At 35.5% G+C, this 22,565-nt stretch overlaps 1 protein-coding gene and 1 non-coding gene across 5 annotated transcripts in view; both read right to left on the minus strand.

Moving 5' to 3' along the window:
- The window catches only part of Lrrc4c (leucine rich repeat containing 4C), a 1,223,661-nt gene that overhangs the window by 503,825 nt on the left and 697,271 nt on the right, over positions 1–22,565 (minus strand). The window lies entirely within an intron of this gene.
- Positions 8,125–8,288, minus strand: LOC111755517 (U1 spliceosomal RNA). Its single transcript, XR_002790071.1, has one exon. It is a non-coding gene; the product is annotated as a U1 spliceosomal RNA (small nuclear RNA).

Genomic DNA, 22,565 nt, shown 5'->3' on the forward strand with positions numbered 1-22,565 from the left:
TCTGTATAGAAATTGTTGAGCCACACAGCTTTTGATTTACATCAGGAACAAGTTGCTGCTGTCAAAACTGACTGGAGGATGGGAATATTTTATTATGCCTGTGTGCAGGGTGTGGATGGCGTTTTGAGTAAGCTTTGGGTTCTCTGCCTTTGAGCAGCTAAAGTTCCACAGCCTGAAATTTCACATCCGCATCTCGTGACTACTAAAGAATAAAAGTCAAGATGATTTCAGGTCTTTCTTCTTTCCTCTAGCTACCTCTGTCCTTATCTTTTCTCCTATCTATATTTTGTGTGTGTTTTGTTTTCTTTTGTCCTCCCAGTTTTCTTTTTTTTCCTGATTTTCTTTTCTTCCTTCATAAAAGGAAGAACACAGCCATAGGAATTGAATGAATAGGTTTTTCTTGCATCACCTTGGGTTTAGGCAGCAGAGACAGGCCACCTTTTACTAGTGTCCCCTCCAGCGAGAGTATATCAGTATCAAAGAAGCAGCAGAGGGTTCTCTTTTTTTCCCCTTGTCTGTTTGTTTGTTTGCTTTTTCCTTCTGAAAACAGCACCACCTGTCCTGCTGATGAACTCTGCGTTTGCGTCCTTTCTTCCATGTGCAGTGTGCCTCACACATTGGGCTGATTTTATTTCCTGCCTTCACAGCCTCCAGAGTATTTCCCTTATGAAATTTACAACCTTCTGTTTCTTTCTAAGGCATCAACATTCTAATGAAATTGTGTGCTATGTAAACTTATGCTAATTTCAGTCATTATGCAGATGTCCAAGTGTATTTCAGGTTCCCACCTAAAAGTGTTATTTTTCTGTAGCATCGAAGGTCCTTGGAAGAGCCACTGCTTCCTTCGTTAAAACATAATATATCAAGAGACCAATGCATTTGTCAAACTTCTCCCTCAAAGATAGAATTCTCTAGAGAGGTGGGGGAATTAAATAAAGTTGAAAAGAAGTTTGTATTCAGATGTACATAATAAACAAATTATTGTGCATTTAAATATTTCTGCTTTCATGGCTAAATCCAATGTGCCAAGAAAAAAGTACCAAAAAAAAAAAAAAAAGATATTTTGATTTGTTATCTCATAGTTCTCAAGAAAATTTAAAGATTTACCTTGAAAGTCTTTTTGAAAAGAAATAAATTGCTGTTAACAGATTTACAATGTGTAACTAAGACTCCAACGTTACTAACTCTTGTTTCACAAGTGTTCAAACTCAGATCTTGTAACAGCCTTCAAATCCTTTTCCATTTACCCCATAGGTCCTTTAATTTTAAAAACACAATAAATGATTGATATAAAATGTCCTTGTGCAAAAATTCATGTTTAAATTTTTGTTCCTGCTAGACAGTGTAATATGCTTAAAAGAGAAGTATGTTCCTTGTAAGGAAAAATAAAGACACTCCCATTTAACATGATGACCAATTATATTGATGTTATCTGGGTAATTAAACTAAAGGGAACAAAGAAATGTGAGACTTGGTCCATGATAAAGCTAGGTTTTTCAGAAGAAAGTGAGATGAAAATAATTTCTTAGCTTTCCAATCCATGGCTTTTTCACGCACCTAAGACAGAATTGATATTTTCCTGAAAACTAGCCTATGTCATTCATATAGAGGATATCAGCTTGAGATATTCAGCCATCTACGATATTAACCTTTCCATACATGTGTCCTGCACACAATGGAAGGGAAAGGCATTTGACATCTCAGAGTGAGCAAAAGAGGCTTCAGACATTTAGATAGAGTTCATAACACTCTTTATCCTGCTCCGATATTTAGGATTATGATCTGGGAGTTAAAAGAGCTGAATACAAGTCAGTAGACTTGTGGTTAAATAATATGAGACATTAAAAGAACTTTTTTTCATTATGGGCATATTTGGCAACAGACTTAATGGTCAATTCTTGTGTTCCTAACCTTATATTTTGGCACACAAGGACACCAGTTCTGTTAAATGTATCACAGCACAAGAATTTAGGAGCATGAGTACACCATAGCTCTTCCCCATCACTGGGACACGGAGTACGCTAGAAGCCCACAGGGTGTGAGCCTCACTACTGAAGAACACTCTCTGCTCTTGGACATTTTGCCCCCCAATCCCTTCTCAAACTGACAATTGATTTGGACTCATTTACCATGATTATTTCCACAAGACTGCTTTTTCAGTGTTTGAGTATACACACAAAATTTAAAAGAAAAGCCAAAGCAAAAGACTAATGCTATCTTGTATCTGAACAAACAATAAATTTAACAGAGTATCATGAAACCCAAATTGTGAGCCATGAGGAAAAGAGAATGTATCAGATTCTAAAATTGTTTTACTGAATATACAAGAATTAAGGGATATTTTATTTCATTTGTGTCATCAGCATTCCAAATCTCAGTGGAACTTTTGAAATAAACACACAAACAAGAACTGAATTATTATATTTATTTTGACAGTATCTTTTCTGGTATCTTCAGGCCAGATATGGTGAATAAACATAACATATTACTCAAAAATGTGTTTACATGTTGATTTCAAAAAAAGAAACTGATGTTCTGGTATATCTTGTTTTCATTTCATTCCTACCATCTGTTTTCTGGTGTTCTGATATAAAATCTATGCTTAAACATATTTCCATGGTTGATTTTCATGAAGACCCTAACTAAAAAAGCATCAACATGGGACACACAGGAGGAAAAATAACATTATAATCATCTGCACACACTACAGTCACACTTAGTTCAAGACTAGATAGTCAAGACTAGATTTAACTCCCTTGAAATTGTATTTTATGAGCCTCTTTCCTCTTCTTAAAAGGGGATAACAATAGTATTTGAGTAAAAAGGTGACTGTAGACAGCAAAAAGTTATTATTCCTGACATAGGATTAATGCTCCATTGATGATAGCTATTATTTTTACCTTCTCCAGCAAGTGTTTTTGAATGCCATCTAAGTGGGAAATGGCATACTTTGTTCAGAAACATAGAGATTAAATAGCTAGCTCTGGGATTAATTGCTAACACTCTGTAAACCATGGCACCCTCTTGTTACTCAGAAACCAATTTCAGATCCCAAGAGTGAGGAAAGCAAAGCATTCTTAGGAAGCAGTAAAGAAATCTGTATTTCAGACACATGTTTTTAAATCCCATCAAAGCAAGGAATGATAAAGCAAATGTATCTAAGGCAAGGTTAAACAGTCCCTTTGTGCCACCTAGGCTTCCTTTTAGCATGGAAGCCACCAAACAAATGGAGGCCCACATTTACATGTTTAAGTAGTTCAAAATTAATAATCAAGCTAAGAGTTAGTTTAAAACATTCTATCATCTTTATAATGATCTGTCACATCAGGTCTAAAATTGGAGTTCCTGGATTTCTGGAATTTGTTTTTTACAGGTTTAGGGACAAAGAGAGATGTAGCCTACATTATGCAGTATTTTCTGGCAGCCCTGGTCCCAACTCTTTTTACTGACACTAAATTTGGCTCTTTTTACGAGACCTAACATGAATGAAGAGAAATGCTTCAGACCACATGTCCAAGCCTAGACACACATTCCATGCAGAACCATCGTGGGCTTAGAACTAACTAATGTTCGGTGGCTGCTCTAGGAACCCAACGGAAAAGCTCCATATAGATGCTGAAAAAGAGTCTAGGCACAGGCTTCAGTAAACAAATATGACACAGAAGATGGTTGAGGAGTGTAGAGCCCATTTCCTCAGCTCATTAAACCCATGTTCATCTAAAAGGAATCTGGCTGGAGAAATCTAGTTGAAGTCTTTTTGAGGGGTAAAGTTCAGGTAAGGGTCATTCCTTGCTTGAGTCTGGATACAGTGATAGTGGGCACGGCCCTAGAATAAGAATGCTAGGGTTCAAATTCTGGTTCTTTATTTTATAATTAAATGAACCTTGGCAAATTTTTAACTTGTGTTTATTTGGCCAGTTTTTAAAATTTGTAAAATGGGAATCATAACAACACTTACTTTAGAGAATAGAAGTTGTTCTATGTTTAAAATTTGGCAAGAATGATAATTTAATTCTGGTAGATTATTTTCAGTTTGGTTATGAAACACACCTGCATAGGAGCCATGCAAAGTATTTTCAAGTAGAAATGAAACCAGCATTTCAAAGATACATCTGCCTTCCCATATTCACCATATTATTTAGTGAAGCCAAGAAATAGAAATATCCTAAATGTTCAGCACCTGGTGAAAATATAAAATGTGGAATATGTATGCAATTGAATACTATTCAGCTATGGAAACAGTGGAATTCTGTCCTTTGTGATAATACAGATATAATGATGGATCACTGTATCCCGAGAAATGAATTAGGCACACAAGTGCAAGTACCAACTGAACTCATTCATGCGTGAAGTTAAAATAAATAATCACATATAAGTTGAGAGTAGAATACTAACAGAGGCTGGAGAACTGAAGAGAAGATTATTGATCAAAGGTTAAGTAATGGGTAAAAATTGCCATTAGACAGCATCAGAAACTGATATATCTTAGAAATCAATAATGTACTGCGTATTTCAAAGGCTACAAAAAAGGATTCAGAACATTTCACTCTAAAGGAATGATAAATGTTCAAATAAATAAATACACTTAAACATAGTGCAATGTAATATATTTATCAAACATGGCATACCATTGATGGTTTTTGCATCATTTAAAAATAATTTACAAATAAAAAGTAAATATATTTCATAAAAACACAATTCAATGTATTTAAAATGTTAAAGATATACATGAATAAAATCAGATTCATGAAATTCCTTTTTCTTACTCCCAAAAATAAATGAATTTGGTGGCTTCAGTAATTCTTGTAAAGGAAAGAAGTCATCAAGTTGAGGAGACTATGGAGTCTGGAGTTCATTATCTTTTATGCTGAGGCATGAGAATGACAGGGCCATGTAAAGAAATACCTGCCACCTCATGCGACAATCCACCCTTACTTATTCTTCAGAAATATACTGGGTGAGCTCTTCATGTATGCATTTTCATCTACATGTGTTCTTATGGTAAGGTTAATATGTAAATCAGGCACAGGAAGTGATAACAATATATTGTAGCCAAAGGTAATAAAGGTGTTCTCTTCCTGCCTTCTCTCAAGCTTACTTAAACTTAAGCATCATGACATCTTTCTAGTTGTTATAGTCAGGGTTTACAAGGAAAGCAATTTAACATGGTATATATATTTTATAAGATTATTTTATAATAGTCACCCAAAGACTCAAATACAAAAAAAAATTGCAAGAAATCTGTTGACGTACATAGACCAAAAACCTCCCGTTGAGGGCCTGGATTCCATAGGAATATCCCATATGAGTCCAGTTCAAGGCCTAGAGCCCAAGACAATGTCTCATGCAAATCTGTCTCATGGATCTGTGTTAGGAAAGCTAAAAGGCCAGTAGTACAAGAGGAATCTGCAGTGGAGCAGGAAGCAATGCTCAAAATAAAGACAAGAGCTCCCCCCAAAAGTATCATAATCATCTGCAGCAATAATGAGATCCTGAGCTCCTCCTCCGACAGTAACAGCCAAGTTCATGTTAGGAAGCCAGTGTGGCATGCTCCTCCAGATTGAACAGCACACCATCTTCCCCTCTGGATCCAGGAAGAAATGCTCAAAGTAAGAACCAGAGCTCCGCAGAGTGAACAGCAGCCATTCTCAGTGACCACAAGATCCCGAGCTACTCTGACAACGAAAACAACCAAGTTCATATCAGGAAAGAAACTCAACAAGCTCCTTCAGGTGAACCACTGACAACAGGAGAGCCATCAACAATACACTACTTCTTCCCCTGCAGTTCACCTTTTTATGTTGTTGGCAACGATCTGCAGGCGGCCCTTGATATCCAGCACCATGCTGATTCGGTTCAGCTGAGTGTCACAAGTTGCCCTCCAATTGTCCACCCACCACTGTAGTACATATATTAATTAGCTTGATTTAGCCATTCCATGCCTATACCTACCTCAAAATATAATATCATATATAGTAACATAATTTGTCAATTTAAAAATAATACAACTAAAAACGTGTACCTACTTAGGTGCGGCTGTCACATAAGATTTCAAATGAGAAAAGTAATCATTCGCAAGAAAATTGTGGAACTGGAGTTTCAGATTCTTTTCATTTGAGCTCTTTTTAGGATGGTTTGCAGAAAGGCTTCGTGGTGATACTTCATGACTGCAACCTGGGTCTCCCATCCTTCTGAATACAAAACTCATGGTTATTTTCAGCTCTGGGGAGTTCAGTGCAAGGGAGAAGGTTTGAAGCTTAAGTTTCATTAAATTAACAGTAAAGCAACTTTCTCAGTGAAACCAATTTAGTTCTTTATCATAGAGGCTGTGACTTTTGAGAAGTTGCTGAATCTTCTGAATCAAATTTACATTTTGAGGACCCAGATGAACCAATTTTGACCCCTGCCAATTCTGTTCCTGCCATGGTTTAGCTGTGAAGGCAGGAGATGTGACAAATTCTTTGAGATTCATTTTTTCATCTACAGAATCCCGTGATAATGATGGCTATCCTTCAGAGTTCTGATAAAACTTACAATAAGCATGTAAAGCATTAGAAAAGAGCCTATAGGGAAAAAAAGAGGAAGAACCTGCCAGTTTATGTTCAAGAGACACACATACTGCAAACATGCAATTAGTACAATGAGTCCATTAAAAAAAAAAACAAACTGGTATTTTGGACAACAGCGTCAATGACTTTCTTTCAAATATTTCATTATTCTATATGCTATCCATAAGTGCATCTGAAACCCAGAAGTGAGGAGCTCTTAGAGTTTATTTGGGGCCTCTTCAGTGATCATAGTTGAGGAAAGATGCAAGGGACAGGCAGTGCTGGCATCCTTTATAGCTTTCTTGGTAGGTGCCTACTTGTCTTCTTTATGTATGGGATTCATGTTTAACCTTTCCCTTGAAGCAGGACTATTTGCTGCAGTATATTTAAAGTGCTAGTGTAAAGGACATAAGAGGAGCATCTAGCTCAGACATAAATCAGGCCATGGTCTGTCATTGCACTTCTCTGAAATTCATTAAAAACATTATCTCTTGGGTTAATAAACTTAAAAAGCCAGCTGTGTTGTTAAAAGACTGAAACCTAAGTACACCAGAGGGCTGAGGCAGGTGGGACACAAGTTCAGTCTAGTTTCTATTTGACTTAACAAAACATTAAAAATGGACAAGAATGTACTGAGATTAACCCACTTCTGTAGATAGATAGATAGAGACTGATGGGTAAAAATCATGTACCTGTTTTTGTCTATTTATCTGTTTAGTGTGGAGTTTGGAGTTTCAACTTGATTGGCTTTGTCTTTGTGATCTGACTCAGGGATTAGATGGTTCTGTGAAGCAGGGGAATAGGGGTCTATGTCTGGTCCTCACCTTTTCTATTCTGGTGCACTTAATCTACTCTGCTTTCTGGCCACTCTGAGCTAAGCAGCTTGGATCTGGCACATCTTTCATGATGTCTCTGCCTTGGAGCCAGCCAATTTTGAACTGAAATAATGAGCCCAGTTAAACCTCTCTTTAATTTGTATCAGGTGTCATGTCCAGAAGTGGGAAAGCTGACTGATGCAATCTGTAACTCAATGCGAGCTGTTATTACAACCTCACCATTTCTGTGCTCGATGGCCAGCCAGTATACCTGATTTACTGTTTAAACACTCTTGGTAAAGGAAAGCAGAATGCATTATCTGACTGCACATTAAAATTATCCTCATCAATACTTCTTCTAAGGTGTTGTGTAAGGAGTTTTACAAAAGGAGATATTAGCTCCCTCAAAAAAAAATATGTTTGCATGAATGAAAGATGACTTCTCAAAGTGTTAGGTAGCACAGGACAATCAGTATTTGAAGTCGATATCCCCTTCTCAAGTGATTACAGGTGAAATTAGAAGTAACCAAAGACTGATTGAAACACTGTCAAGGATCTTATTTATTGGGAAGCAGATGAGCTGAATAAAGGTCAATCTTTGCTTTAAAGCAGCAAGAAGAGAACACATGTCATCTAAGGGTTACCAAGCTCAGACTTAAAGACCGAAAAAAAAAAAAAAAAAAAAAAAAAAAACCTAGGAAAATCATGACTCAAAAATTCTTTGAAGAAACATGGCAAGCTACTTTCTAATTTTTCCCCGCCAGGGGCAAGCGTGAACTTAGTCCCCCACTATCAAAAATTATACAGTTGAGTGTCCCATATTTGGGGAAATCGCAGGAGTCAGCACACCTGCAGTGCAAAGGACAAGCCTTACCCTGGGGAAACCACCTTCATGATCATGGTGTCTCTCCTGTCAGGTTAGTACTTTCCTCTGTTTTTATAAAAAGGAAAAATTGTCACTTAAGTTTCAGATAGGCTGCCTTGTGCAATTCTAAAAACTCACTTAATTCCAGTACATGGTTAATGGATTTTATGAATTATGCATTAAAATGTTTAGATAAAAGAGAGAAGTTATTCATTCATTCTTTCTTTTGTTCATTCAGTTTTTTCTGAAAACAACAACAACAACAACAAAAAAAAAAAAAAAAAAAGAAAAAAAAAGAAAAAAAAAACCTAGCTTAAAGGAAATCTGCCAAGAAAATGATTTGACCTCCTTTGACAAGAGGGCAATGTAGAATGAAAAACCTATGCAGGATTTAAATTTGCCTTCAAAACCACAAGAATCACAGGTTCTTAAACAGGGTTGTAGAGGTTAGCATATCAAGACAAGGGTCAACACTGAGGTCCAGGCCCTGTGAGTGGCCACTGATGCTCTGCTTTGCCCCTGTTAGTCTCTTACTTCAAGAAAAAAATCTAAAAATCAGTTCATCTAGCTACACCATTCCTACAACTTCACTCCACAGTATCTTGGTTTAGGGACAAATATACATTAGAAATGGATGGAGAGAGAATATCTTTTAATTTTGCACTATGTTGCCATTATTTAAATAAATGAAGTGGAACTATAATTGCTAGGTTAGTTCGCCCAGGTTTGCTTTCTCCTATCATTATCTATACTTTCATCTCTCATTATGGACAATGATGGTGAACATTAGGGCTTTTCTTGGGTATTGGTATGAAGAAGAGGCAGAAGATATTATGTTGGGTGCTCCAGCAAAGGTTTGATAAGAGAAAACAATCCTGGCTTCATATTTAAGGGGAAAATTATTAACATACACTATACTCCATCCTTCATCATCATAATCACTATTGTGTATAGAACATTTAAACTGTCTCTCTCTCTCTCTCTCTCTCTCTCTCTCTCTCTCTCTCTCTTTCTCTCTTTGTCTGTCTGTCTGTCTCTCTCCCTCTCTCTCTCCCTCTCTTCCTCTCACTGTTTCTCAATTGGTAGCTGGCCAAACACATATTTATCAAGCATGACTCTTACTTGGTTTTAAAATTGGCCTATGAAGGGCCAGGTATGTAGCTCAGGGGCACAGTACCTGCTGTCAAGCACAAGGTCCTGAGTTTGGTTTCTGGTACAAAAAAGAAAAAAAAAAATGACTCCTGAAGTCACAGAAAACATCATGTATTACATAGTTTACAAAGAAATAAGGAGAAATTAATGGTGCAACTTTTGATTTCCAGATGTTGTTTATAAATATTCATAACTATAGAGTACCTGGGATATCAGGTCAGTGCCCTCAGAGTTACCAGTGTCTTAAAAATTAGCATATCTTCCCCACATCTCTTGAAACGAACCCATTCACATTCCAGGCCACTATGTTAAAAATAGAAATTATTCATTTTCTCATCATGTACACTCAGAATTTAGAATTACTGAAAACCTAAACTTTTCACAGATTAGGAAGTATTTTTATTATCTCTGTTTAACAAACTACCCAGACTTGGGTGGTCAACACCATACAAAGCAATTACCTCATGGTCTATGAATCAGAGTCTAGAGACAGTTGAATGGATTCTTTTCTACACAGGCGTCCAGGGACTGACAATGCTGCCTTTCTTCTGGAGAGCAGAGTCTTCTTCTAAGCTCTTATGTTGATTCCACCTGTGTAATACAGTTTCTTGTAGGAATGCGAAAGGGTCTTCTTTTATCGCTGCTTGTCCACCAGGGGTCACTCTGTGAGTCTAGGGTTCACTACAATTTCATGTCTGAAATCCCTTTCATGGGTCTTTGCAGACCCCCTGCATATTTGTCCTGTCTCACAATCTCTTCAACTACAGCAGCTTACTCTATAAGCCTAATAGGGAATGCTCTTGCTATAGTCTATTATGATGAAGTCATATATCAGGTAACATTACAGAATGGATATCACAATTCCATTATTATAATCTGTTAGCAAGAAGCAAGTCATACAATCTGCCTGTCCTCAAGAAGAATGAGTTATTCAAGGAATTGACTTGTGAAGTTTCAAGTTAACAATTACACTCCATGAGATCAATTGCCTCATTGAGTTTATATAGATAATTGTTCTTATTAGTCTGAACAGTCCTTCAAAATAGAAGATCATCCAGAAGGTACAACTCAGAGTATTGCATTTGGCTGTATACACAAAGCCTCAAGCTCTATTTTTAACACCAAAACCCAAGCCATATATGCATGAGTGTGTGTGTGTATATGTGTGTGTGTGTGTGTGTGTGTGTGTGTGTATCCATAGACACAAAAATTCAAGTAGACATATACATGACACAAATGGCATGTAGGTGACACATGTATGACCTATATGTGGCACATGTGATGTACATATGAAACTTATGATATATGCATGAAAAACATATGTGTATTTCATTTTCCCAGTTCCTGAGACACAATATGTTAAACACACAGCACAAAAGAATAGAGGTTAAATTTGCTTTTGATTCCAGGGGATTCAGTACATGGTTGGCTGACTCTAAGGCAGGTGGTGGAGAATTATACCAAGGGAAATGCAGCCAAGTGGAAAGGGACAATTCTACTAAACAAATCATGCTTCCATGCCCACTCAGACCCATGCAGAATGGTACTTTACTAAGCCCCTGTACAATATTATGTATTTTTATTAAACTCTACACAGTATTTGAAAATGCCAGGATCATCAGCAACACTTCCTCCACTCTGGAGATGCCCTCAGTCATCAGATCAGTAGCAGCATCTCCCCTTTCACCCCAGTGACCCCTACAGTACTGCCCCCTTCCATGTAGATACCTTGGAGGTGGCAGGATCATTGATTGCCACTCAGCATCCGCTTTGGAGAACTCCAGACCAAGGAAGCACCCCAGAGACCTCAGTAACCCAGGGTGTATCAGCAACCCCTTTCTACCACCTTCAGAATCCCAGTGGACTGGTGAAAGCTTCAGCAGCTCCTCACCCACACAGAGGACCTCAGCGGGCCTGTGACACCGTGATGGGTTTCCCCCTCTAATAAAGGACCTAAGTTTGTCAACATGAGCAGCAGTGAACTCTCCCCCAAGCTGTAGGACTTTGGTAAGCTGGGAAGAGTTTAGGTGAGAACTTTTTCCATAGAGAGAACACCAGGTGAATCGAGAGGGGCATGGACAAGGTCTCTTTCAACCTAGAGGAACATGAAAGGAGCAAGGAGACCCTCATTGACACAGTAGGGTTCCAGTTGAGGCCCTGCATATGGCCAGATTAATCTGGAAGCCTGGAACAGCCTAAAGCCACAGTAACAATAGGAGCTAAGGGTTTGCTTATATCAATACTCGTAAGCTAGTCAGCCTAGGGACAATATAAGACTCACCCAATAGGACTTGCAGAAGGAATTCAGGTGACTGACCCCACCCTTCAGCAATTGGACAAACATTACCCATAAAGTAGGTCCCTATGACACAAATAATGATCAAATAAGACTAGTGGGACCGAAAAGACCAAAATCTCAAACATCCAGTCCATCAGGAACAAGTAAAGGAGACACTGAAATTGGGAAATACTAGAAGTCATACACCTGAAATTTCTGAAAAGACAGCAAGTGAAATAAATAAACAAATCAATGATACTATAGACTATCTGTAAATTGGATTAGAAATAACCTCTCAGGTAAAGAAAGAAATAACAACTTATTAAAACAATTGCTTAGCAGAGCTAGAGAAAACATAGATAAAAAACATTAGAGGAGTATAAAAAAATGATGGAAACACTGAATGAACAATTGATGAAAGAAAAAGATTGCATGAAACAAATTCAAAGACATATCCAGGAAATAAAAAACTCCAATGAAAACTGGCAAAACTGTTTCAGCGAAACTGAGAATAGACTTTCAGATCTCGAAGGCAGGATCGCAACTAGAGATTACGGAAAAAAAAAAAAAAAAGAACTTTTAAAAATAACAAGTGAGCATGAAATAATTATTCAACAACTTCAATAACATGCAAAGATAAGTAATATATTATTGATAGACATCAATAAAAATGCAAGAGTCAATGCAAATGACATAAAAAAATAAACTATTTGCAGAAGTAATAGTGGAATGTTTCCCAAACAGGGGAAAAGATTAAGATATAAAAATCAATGAGGCATATAGTACACCACAAGTCATAACCAAAATAAATCTACACCCAGACATATAAAAATTAGGTTTCCAGAAATTCATCATAAAGAAAGAATATTATAAGCTGTTAGAAAAAAGATACAACTAACCTATCAAAGATAGCTCATTAGAATCACGGCAGACTCTTCAGCACAAACCCCAAGTTAAGATGAGCTTGGAGTGAAGCCCTTAAAGAAAACAGCTTCAATCCAGATTGATGTACACTACAAAAGTTTCTTTCAAAATTGATGGAGAAATGTATCTCCATGATAAAGAACAACTAAAGAAAACTGTCTACAAAGAAAACCCTAGAAAGATTACTGAAAGACATACTAGAGACAAACAACAAAGACTAAAATTCCCAGAACAACAAGAGAAAGAAACTATCAGGTAAGGCCAGCAATTAATCAAGGAGGAAAAGTAGAAAAACAACAACAGGAAAAAACATGACAAAGATGAACCAGTACATATAGTTATATCCATCAATGTAAATGGCCTCAAATCACTAATCAAAAGAAATAGGTTGACAGAATAAAAACAGAATGGGTAGCTGCTCTGTTTTCAGAAAATATGAACTTCAAACCATAAGTGATCAAAAGAGGTAAGGAAGGTCACTACCTACTTGTTAGGGGAAAAATTCAAGATCAAGTGCTAGCAATCATAAATGTATGTGCACCAAATACAGGAGCATTCAATATAAGACAAATACTAATAAATATGAAATGCAAAATATGCAGTAACACAATTGTAACAGGGGACCTTAATGCCATATTGTCATCAAGAGATAGATCAACTGGACAGAAAGTCGGTAAAAAAATAACAGAACTGAATCAAACCTGTGAAAATATGGACTTAGTAAACATTTACTGAGTGTTCTTTCCACCCAACAACATCTGAATACACATTATTCTCAACTATACATGGGGCATTCTCTAAAATAGACCATATAGTAGCCCACAGAACATGCTTAAGTAAATGCAAAGGGACTGAAATTATCCCATGCATGTTATCTGATCATAGTGCACTAAAATTGAAAATTAATGGCACAAGAATCTGCAATACCTACATAAACACATGGAAATTAAATAACGTCTTCAACAATCAATGGGCTACAGATGAAATTAAATGACACCTCAAATTCAATGAAAATGCAGTTATAGCATACAAAAACTTGTGGAACACAATGAAAGAGATACCAAGAGGAAAATGTATAGCAATGAATTTCCACATCAGAAAAACAGAATAAGCACAAAGAAATAACGTAATGCTATTACACATCAAGCTTCTAGAAAAAGAACACAGTAAGCCCCAAGCTCACAGAAGAGAGAAAATTATAAAAATCAGAGCAGAAATTAATGCAAATGAGTCTAAGAAAATAACACAAAGAATTAATGAAGAATTGGTTCTTTGAAAGAATAAATAAAATTGAGAAGCCCCTAGCCAAACTTGTCATGAAAAAGAAAGAAAAAAACCTCAAATTCATGCAATAAGGAATGAAAAGTGTGAAGTTACTACAGAATCCTTGGAAATTCAGGAAATCATAAATATCTACTTTGAAAATCTTTATTCAAGTACTGTGGAACACACAGAGGAACTGCACAAATTCCTAAAAATTGATGATCTACCAAAACTGAACCAAGAAGATGCAACAATTTTGAATAACCCAATGTCATTTACTGAAATTCAAAATGTGATTAAAACCTTACCAACAAAGAAAAACCTAGGACCTGATGGATGCATGGCTGAATTCTACAAGAAATTTAGAGAAGATTTAATGCCAATACTCATAAAATTATTTAATGAAATTGAAAGGGAAGCCATCTTCCCTAACTCATTCTTGGTGGCAAGTATTACTCTAATACCAAAACCAAAGACCCAAATAAAAAGGAGAACTATAGGCCAATTTCCCTAATGAACACCAATGCAAAAATTCTCAATAGAATACTGGCAAATAGGATGCAGCAAATCATCAAGAAGATTATACAACATGACCAAGTAGGATTTATCCCAGAAATTCAGGGATGTTTTAACATATGCAAATCAATAAATGTAATATACGACATCAACAGAGCCAAAGACAAAAATCATATGAACATCTAAATAGATGTAGAAGAAGTTTTGGATAAAGTTCAACACATGTTCATGATAAAAATCCTATGGATACTTGGAATACAAGGCATCTATCTCAAACTGATAAATGCCATGTATGACAAACAGGGGACATTATATTAAATGGACAAAAACTGAGACCTTTCAATCTAAAATCAAAAAGAAGACAAGAATGTCCACTATCATCACTCTTATTCATTATAGTTCTGGAAACATTAGCCAGGGCAATTACAAAAGGGAGAGAAATAAATGGAATAAGCATAGGAAAGGAAGCAGTTAAATTATCGCTATTTACAGATGATATGATACTCTACATAGAAGACCCTAAAACACCATAAAAAAATTCCTAGAGTTAATAAGCAAATTCAGCAGTGTAGCTGGACACAAAAATCAACAACTTTCCTACCCACAAAAAATAAACTCACTGAGAAAGTAGTTATGTAAATAACAAAATAGCATCCAAAAAACTGAAATACTTAGGAATCAACCTAATCAAGGATGTAAAAGACCTATGTGCTGAAAACTATAGTACTCTAATAAAAAAAGGAGATTGTAGAGGATATCAGAAAATGGAAAGATATTATTACAAATTGTGCTGTTATAAACATGGGTGCATGTATATTGTAGCTTCTGTTTGGAAAGAGTCAACATTGTGAAAATGGCTATAATTCCAAAACTGTTATACAGATTTAATGCAATCCTGATCAAAATACCAGTAACATACCTTACAGATCCAGAGAAAACACTCCTAAAATTCACATGGAAACAGAAGAGATCTGTAATAGTAAAGGCAATCCTGGGCAAGAAAGGCAAAGTAGGAAGCATCTCAATCTCTGACTTGAAATTATACTATAATGTGATAAAATCAGCATAATACTGGCAATAAAACAAACAAACAAACAAAAAAGCACCAGACCTTAGATTAATGGAACAAATTAGAAGATTCAAACACAACTACAAAGGCACTCAGCCACCTTATATTTGACAAAGGGGCTAAACGTGTTCACTTGAAGAAGGACAGCCTCTTAAATGAATAGTGCTTGAAAACTGGCTTTCCACATGCCAAAGACTGAAACTAGACCCATGACTATCACCGTGCACTAAACTAATGTCAAAACTGGTCAGAGAACTAAATATTAAAATAGAAACACTAAATCTACTAGAAGACAGAAGGGTAGGCAAAGAGTTCATGAACAAAATGCAAACCACACAGGAAGTACTTCAAAGAATCAATAAATGGGATCTCATCTTATTAAAATGTTTTTGCTCTTCAACAGAAATCACTAACAGAGTGAAAAGAACACTCACAAAATGGGAAAGAATTTTAGCTAGCTATCCCTCGGACAGAGGACTAGATAAAGAATTGAAAAACAGGGCTGGGGATTTAGCTCAGCAGCATAAGCGCCTGTCTTACAAGCAGGCAGTCGTGAGTTCGATCCCCGCTACTGATTAAAAAAAAAAAAAATTGAAAACCTTCAGGTCCCCAAACTTCAAAGACCCTCTCCAAAAATGGAACCCTGAGATATGCATGCATTTCTTATATGAATAAATACAAATGGCAAATAAATACATGAAGAAATGTTCAACATCACTGGTCATCTAAGAAATGCAAATCAGAACAAATTTGAGATTCAGTCACATTCCAGAAAGAATGGCTACCATCAAGAAATCAACCAATAACAAATGTTGGCAGAGCTATGGGGAAAAAGGAACACTTCTTCACTGATGGTGTAGAATGTAGACTGGTGTTGCTACTGTAGGAATCAGTATGAGGATTCTTCAAAAAACTGGGATTTGAAGTACCATTCAATCCAGTTATTCCTTATCTGGCTCTTTTCCTGGACAAAATTAAAAGGTCATGTTACAGCAATATACATGCACCCATGTTTATAACAGCACAATTTATAATAACTAAATCTTGCAGACAACCAAAATGCCCATCAACTGCAGAATGAAAAACAAAAGTGATATTTTTATACAATAGAATACTATTCAGCTACAAAAGGGATAATCTTGAGGTGTTTATAGGTAGACGGAGGCAACTTGAGATAATACTCATGAGTAAAATAAATCAGACTCACATTTGTAAATATCATATTGTCTACCTAGTGTAAAAAACAAATGATAATAATGAAAAACTGAAAGAATAATAAGATCCAAAATATATAACAGATATTGTAACAATGAAAGGGCAAGTATGTGCTCTAAAAGAAAGAAAAATTGGGATTGGGAAAGGAGAAATAGAAGAAAGGAAACGATTATATATATTTAGGTATATACATATAAGTCTATGCATGTATATGTGTGCAAGATAGATAACTATATTACTAATACTCTGTTAATTCATCAAAAGAACTGTTTGTGCTGTCATTGTTTGATGTTTGATCATTTTTCATGCCTAGGTCTTGTAACCTGAACAACTATTTCTAAGATAACTGTATGCAATATATCACTGCCAATGTCTTTGTTTTTTGGGAAATTCTATATAATTTCTACCCTTTTTGCTGTTTTGCTTTTTGAAAATTAAAAAAAAAAAGATTTAAAAAAGAAGAAAAAAATAAAACAGCAGTTTTGTGGTTTTATGGCATCTTGTCATTCAAGTAAAGATACTTCTATACAAATGTTAAATAATTAATTTACAAAGAGCCTCTGGCCCTAACATATGTTAGTGGTTTGAAAAGTACTAATTTCTACTAACATCAGATTTTCATGAACAGTGCAACCATGTTTGAATATTTTAATTTGTGAGTAGAATCATTCATGTAGCAAATAGTTTGTCCTAGAGGAAATTTAAGTAACATATGAAAATTAGAATTAAAGGTATTTCCTTATTCCTCCACATTTTATAACTACTTAACTAGTTTTGAAGCTATTGGTCACAGATATCTAAATGTAATTTGGGAGAATGTTGCTTATTTCAACTTATCCTTGGCTAGGGGAGCACATACAATTCTCCAATATAGTTGATAACCATCTGTTTTTAAAACTCTAAAGTGTACTCATTTTGCAGTTGAGAATGTTTTCCAATACATATGTTTTTCTCTCTTAAGGTTATTCTATCTCAGCACCAGTGGCAAACACTTGCATATGTTAATTGCAGTTAGGAAAATACCAGCATTTCCAGGACAATATGTGTAAATTTAAATGCAGCTATTCTTAGTAAGAATTCTCATCCTTCTCCAAGGAGTAGCTCACAAAAACAGCTCACCTAATTTTATTAAAAATATTTTTGAGATATTGTAAATATCTAGGTATTTTCACCCAACAGTCAGCTATGACCAAAGGTACTAATGTGCTTTATTTATTTAATAACCTTTTAGTACAGTTATGCAATTTTGAATATCCAGCTGATTCCTGATCACCCCAATGATGATGTCCTCAAGTTGTTAGACAAAGAAACAAAAAGAGAATTAACTGCTATAGGAAACCATACATATATCATCACCATGCATATTTTTATGTATATAAATATACATATAAGGATTTGGTATATTAGTCAATGTTCTTCTCTTTCCACATATTTTATAAACCCAATTTTTAATCTTTTTTTGTGTCCCATAATATAATTGTAAAGTTTTATATTATCATTTCTGAGGACCTAATTCATTTATTTTGGATGTTGAGTAGTAGCGGTTCATCCTTTAACTATACCACAGATTCTTTCTTCATTCGCAAATGAAAGACATTTACTTATCTCCCATGACTCATAATTATAAAAAAATAATTCAATGGAATTATAAATCACTTCACATAATGGAGAAAATTTCTCTGAGAATGCTGTTTAAATTTTTAAATTTTAAAGCCCATAAGAAAATGTTTAATGTTGGGACCAGGATATACATGTGCACACATATTAAATGTGGAAAATGCTTCCGTTTCTACTTTGACAGATACATACACAACTATATGGACCTCTTCTGTATTTACACATAAACATCCATATATAGATAATGTGTGGAAAATAAGTTATTCTTTTCCTCATATTTTATATGCTATTCTGTTTGACTGTATTTCTCAATCTACAAGCTGGGCAGTCTTTGAGAGGGTTTTATCATTACTTTTGGAACTCATAGGAAATGGGTATTTACAACTTCCTTATATTGCCAAATGGTTCACTAAAGAGTGAAAAATTTACATTCTCACTATTGGCATGTACCAGTTTCTATTTCACCACATTATCTGTTCTTTTCTCAGTTCCCTTTACTTTATGATTTCCTCAAACTGTTTTTGATTTTGAAGAGACAACGCAAGATATAAGAGACATAGTGTATATGCCTTGGTAAGATTCATGTGATCAAAAATATATATAAATTTTAGAACACCATTAAAAATCAAAAAGGCATGTGAAATTTTCTAAATATAGTAATTACTACCTTATCTTATATATCATTTCACTTTATCAATACTGTTCTTAAAATATGAAATGGAAAAATTATAGAAAAATATTTTATGCAAGTGTTAAAAGTCAGTACCGTTCTGAGTAGTGTAATAAAATTACTGCCCAGCCCATCCAGCCTGTCCAGCAGATCCTCTTCATACACGTTAACCACCCACTAGTCACTTAGTATTCTTGGTTATCAAATACATTAGTGTGGTAGATTGACAAGTGCTAGTCAACTTGTAACACCCAGCTGACTGAATCAGCGTGGTACTGGGTGTGGAGGCCCACTTGAGGATTCTTGCCAACAACACAGAAAGGACAACTGATGAGGAAGGATTAATTTGGTGTTTTTGGTTCTCCTGGATGAGTTTGCTGAGCTTCTTTCCTGATATGAACTTGGCTGTTCTCATCATCAGAGGAGCTCAGGACTTCGTGGCTGAGGACGGCACAGACCCTTCATTCCACCAACACAAATTTTCTAGCTTCTGTCGCTGATCTTAAATGTGATATTTAAACTTGTATATTGTCTCAAGATATATGCATTGGCCTAAAAATGTCTCAGGTTTATCATTTATTGCAGAATAGTATTCCATTGTACTTATAAACCACATTCTCTTACCCATTCATCCACTGGTTGGACATCTGGTCTTTTTCTAATAGTAAGTATTACAAATTGTGCTCCTGTAATGAATGTGCGTGTATCACTGTGGTACGATGCTTTTAACTCTTTTGTTTGTTTGTTTTTTGTTTTGCTTTTAACTCTTCTGAGAGGATACCAAAAAGGATAATAGCTGGATCAAATGGAAGCTCTAGTTTCAGTTTTTTGAGGAACCTGCATATTGATTTCCATATTAGTCGCACCAATTTACATTCCTACCAAGCTGTTTTTTCTTTTTATTTCTGTCTTACTTCACTTATCATAATGACCTCTACCTCATTCATGTCGCAAGGGCAGAATTTATTTTTCGTTCAAAGGTAGAGTATATATTTTTGTGTACAACAAAATTGTCTTTACTATTTGATACAAAACTTGACTTTGCACACAATTCTACATGAATAAATTTCTCTGTTTCCTCATCAAAATAAATCTAAAATTTCATGACCTTCAGAACATAGGAAAATTGAATTTTTCCTGATTATAGATTTTGAGGAGTGACAGAAACAGTAGAGTGCCTGGGAAAGCAGTCGGCTGCAAGCTGACTTTTCCCTCACTCTATCCACAACTTAGGTCTCAATCTTGCATCCATTCCTGATTTAGTAAACCAAGTATAGCTTACATTTGTATGATCTCTTTAGTATCAATGTCTTCCCTTATCACAGACTTTTCACAATTTATCTTACATATTCGGTTGCCGGATGGACTACATCACTATGAAGTCACCTGAATCTGACTTGTTCTCCATTCTCTCTTCAATGCCAAGTTTAATATCTGACATTGTAGGTTAGTGGAAACTCAATGAAGATGTAAAGAAGAAAAAATAAGTTTATTCTTATTGAAACAAGAAAATCATGCTAAACAACTCAATCCAAATCTCTGAATTTGAGAAATCATATCGATAATGCATAGTTTGTTCATGTGAAATTTAATGCAGCAGGAATAAAAAGTTTTTTTTTAATATGGTAAACTGGATTATTGCATAAAATTCAATTTATTTTTTTATCATGCTAGCCAGTACAAACGTCAAGATTTAATATGCTAGCCAGTACAAACGTCAAGATTTAATATCTATTTACAAAGACCAAACAGCTTTCCTATAGAACAAAACACATTTTCAAAAAACTTTTGTTTAGTAACAATTCTCAAAACCTTTTGCCAGAAATTCAAATAGATCAAAAGGCCAACTAGAATATTAAGATGTAGAAACTTTAACTTTTCCTCTGCTTATAGGAGCAGCACAAAACTTTTATGGCAGCTTGCAAGAGGGTTTGATGTGTTTGTGTAGTTGCTTCGTGCCTCTCTGGGTTCTTTTGAATCAATACTTGTCTAATCCTGTCTACAGTTTCTTAGAATCACAGCAACAAAAAAGCAGAGTTGGGTGGGAACCTGGAGAATATCTAATCTACTCTCCCAAAGCTCCTCGAGAGCTCAAATTTGCATTCCTCCTGCTTTAGCTGAGATTGTAGGCATGTGCCTGTGTGATTCTTTTCAGATTTCCAGATTGAGTCAGCTATAATGATTGGAAAACAGTGTCTACATTGTTCTGTTTTATTTATATGCCATCCATACTTGCCTTCCCATAATTTATTCCTATTAGAAACTGATCTCCATTCCAAAACAATGTAAAGTAAAATTTCTTCTTGTCACCCTTATGCAATGGGCGTGATGTGTCTTCCCAGTCCTTCCTTCCGGTTGTGTTCATCTGGTTTTGCAGCACTCTTACGTGGTTTCCACATTCTGATTTGGCTGAGAACACCTCACATAAGGTCTCTGAGTACCATTACTTGCAGATTAGAAAAATTACAGGCAAATATAAGTGTTGGGGAGAGTATTGTATAAAAGTAGTACGAAATTTATACTGGTCAATCCCAAAGACACACTATGGTTCCTCAACATTGCACTGCAAATTGTAGCCCCTCAACAATGCCACATACATTTTTCAGTTTTCCTCTCAAATATGAAGGATTGATGAGGATAACTGGGATGAGAAAATTTCACTATTGAAGAAGAACATAACTGGGATGAGAAAATTTCACTATTCCTACCCAGCAGATTTGATGGCTGTGATTAATCTGTGATTCACTCCTGTGCTATATAATCTCGTTCTTATAACAGAGAATTTTAATTCTTTTCCTTTCAGTCTTTTTATATAAGAAGCCTGTAAAATATAATTATTCGCATCTAATAACAGTAACTGACATTGTCAGTCTACTGGCCTTCACACACACACACACACACACACACACACACACACACACACACACACGCACGCGCAAACACACACAAACGCATTTCAGGATGTGTAGAAAAGTCTTGTTTACCGCCAGATTTTCTTCATATGCTATCTATGCAGTGACTAGATAAAATTGTAAGGTTTACATGGGATAGGTGTATATGGATATTTTGGAGCAAACTTTTGAATCAAGACATAATCAACAGTAGGCTATGCCAGTATCTATTCTATTCAATTTGTTAATAATTAAAATATCAAACTTCAGTGGTGCTTTTGCTCCTTAATTAAAAACAATATAAATGAGTGAAGAAAAACATACTTTCCAGTCTTCCTGCCATGAACTATATCCATGTGGTTGAGTGAAACGTAAGCAGAGTTGTTTGAGACGATTATGAGGAGCAATCCACTGTGTTATTTCTAATCCTAAACCTAAATTAATCCTAACCCTAAACCAACCCCAACTCTAACTCCAATTCTAATCCTAGCTCTCACATAGTGCTTATTCCGTATTGTTTCTGAAATATTATTCTCTTTATATATTTGAGCCTAATATTGTATTGAAAATATTTTTAAATTATATATTTTATCACATTTCATTTTTTGTAGTATTAATGATTGAACTCAGGACCAATGCCCTGTGATACATCTCTATATAACTTTTGCTTTCCTTCTGTTCTTTTCATTTTTCTTTTTCTTATTGCGACAAAGTCTTGCTAAGCTCCTTTATTTAGGCTCCA

This window comes from Cavia porcellus, unplaced genomic scaffold (assembly GCF_034190915.1).
Source record: "Cavia porcellus strain 051 isolate PalLab524CR breed Dunkin Hartley unplaced genomic scaffold, mCavPor4.1 scaffold_17, whole genome shotgun sequence".
Classification (NCBI taxonomy): Eukaryota; Metazoa; Chordata; class Mammalia; order Rodentia; family Caviidae; genus Cavia; species Cavia porcellus.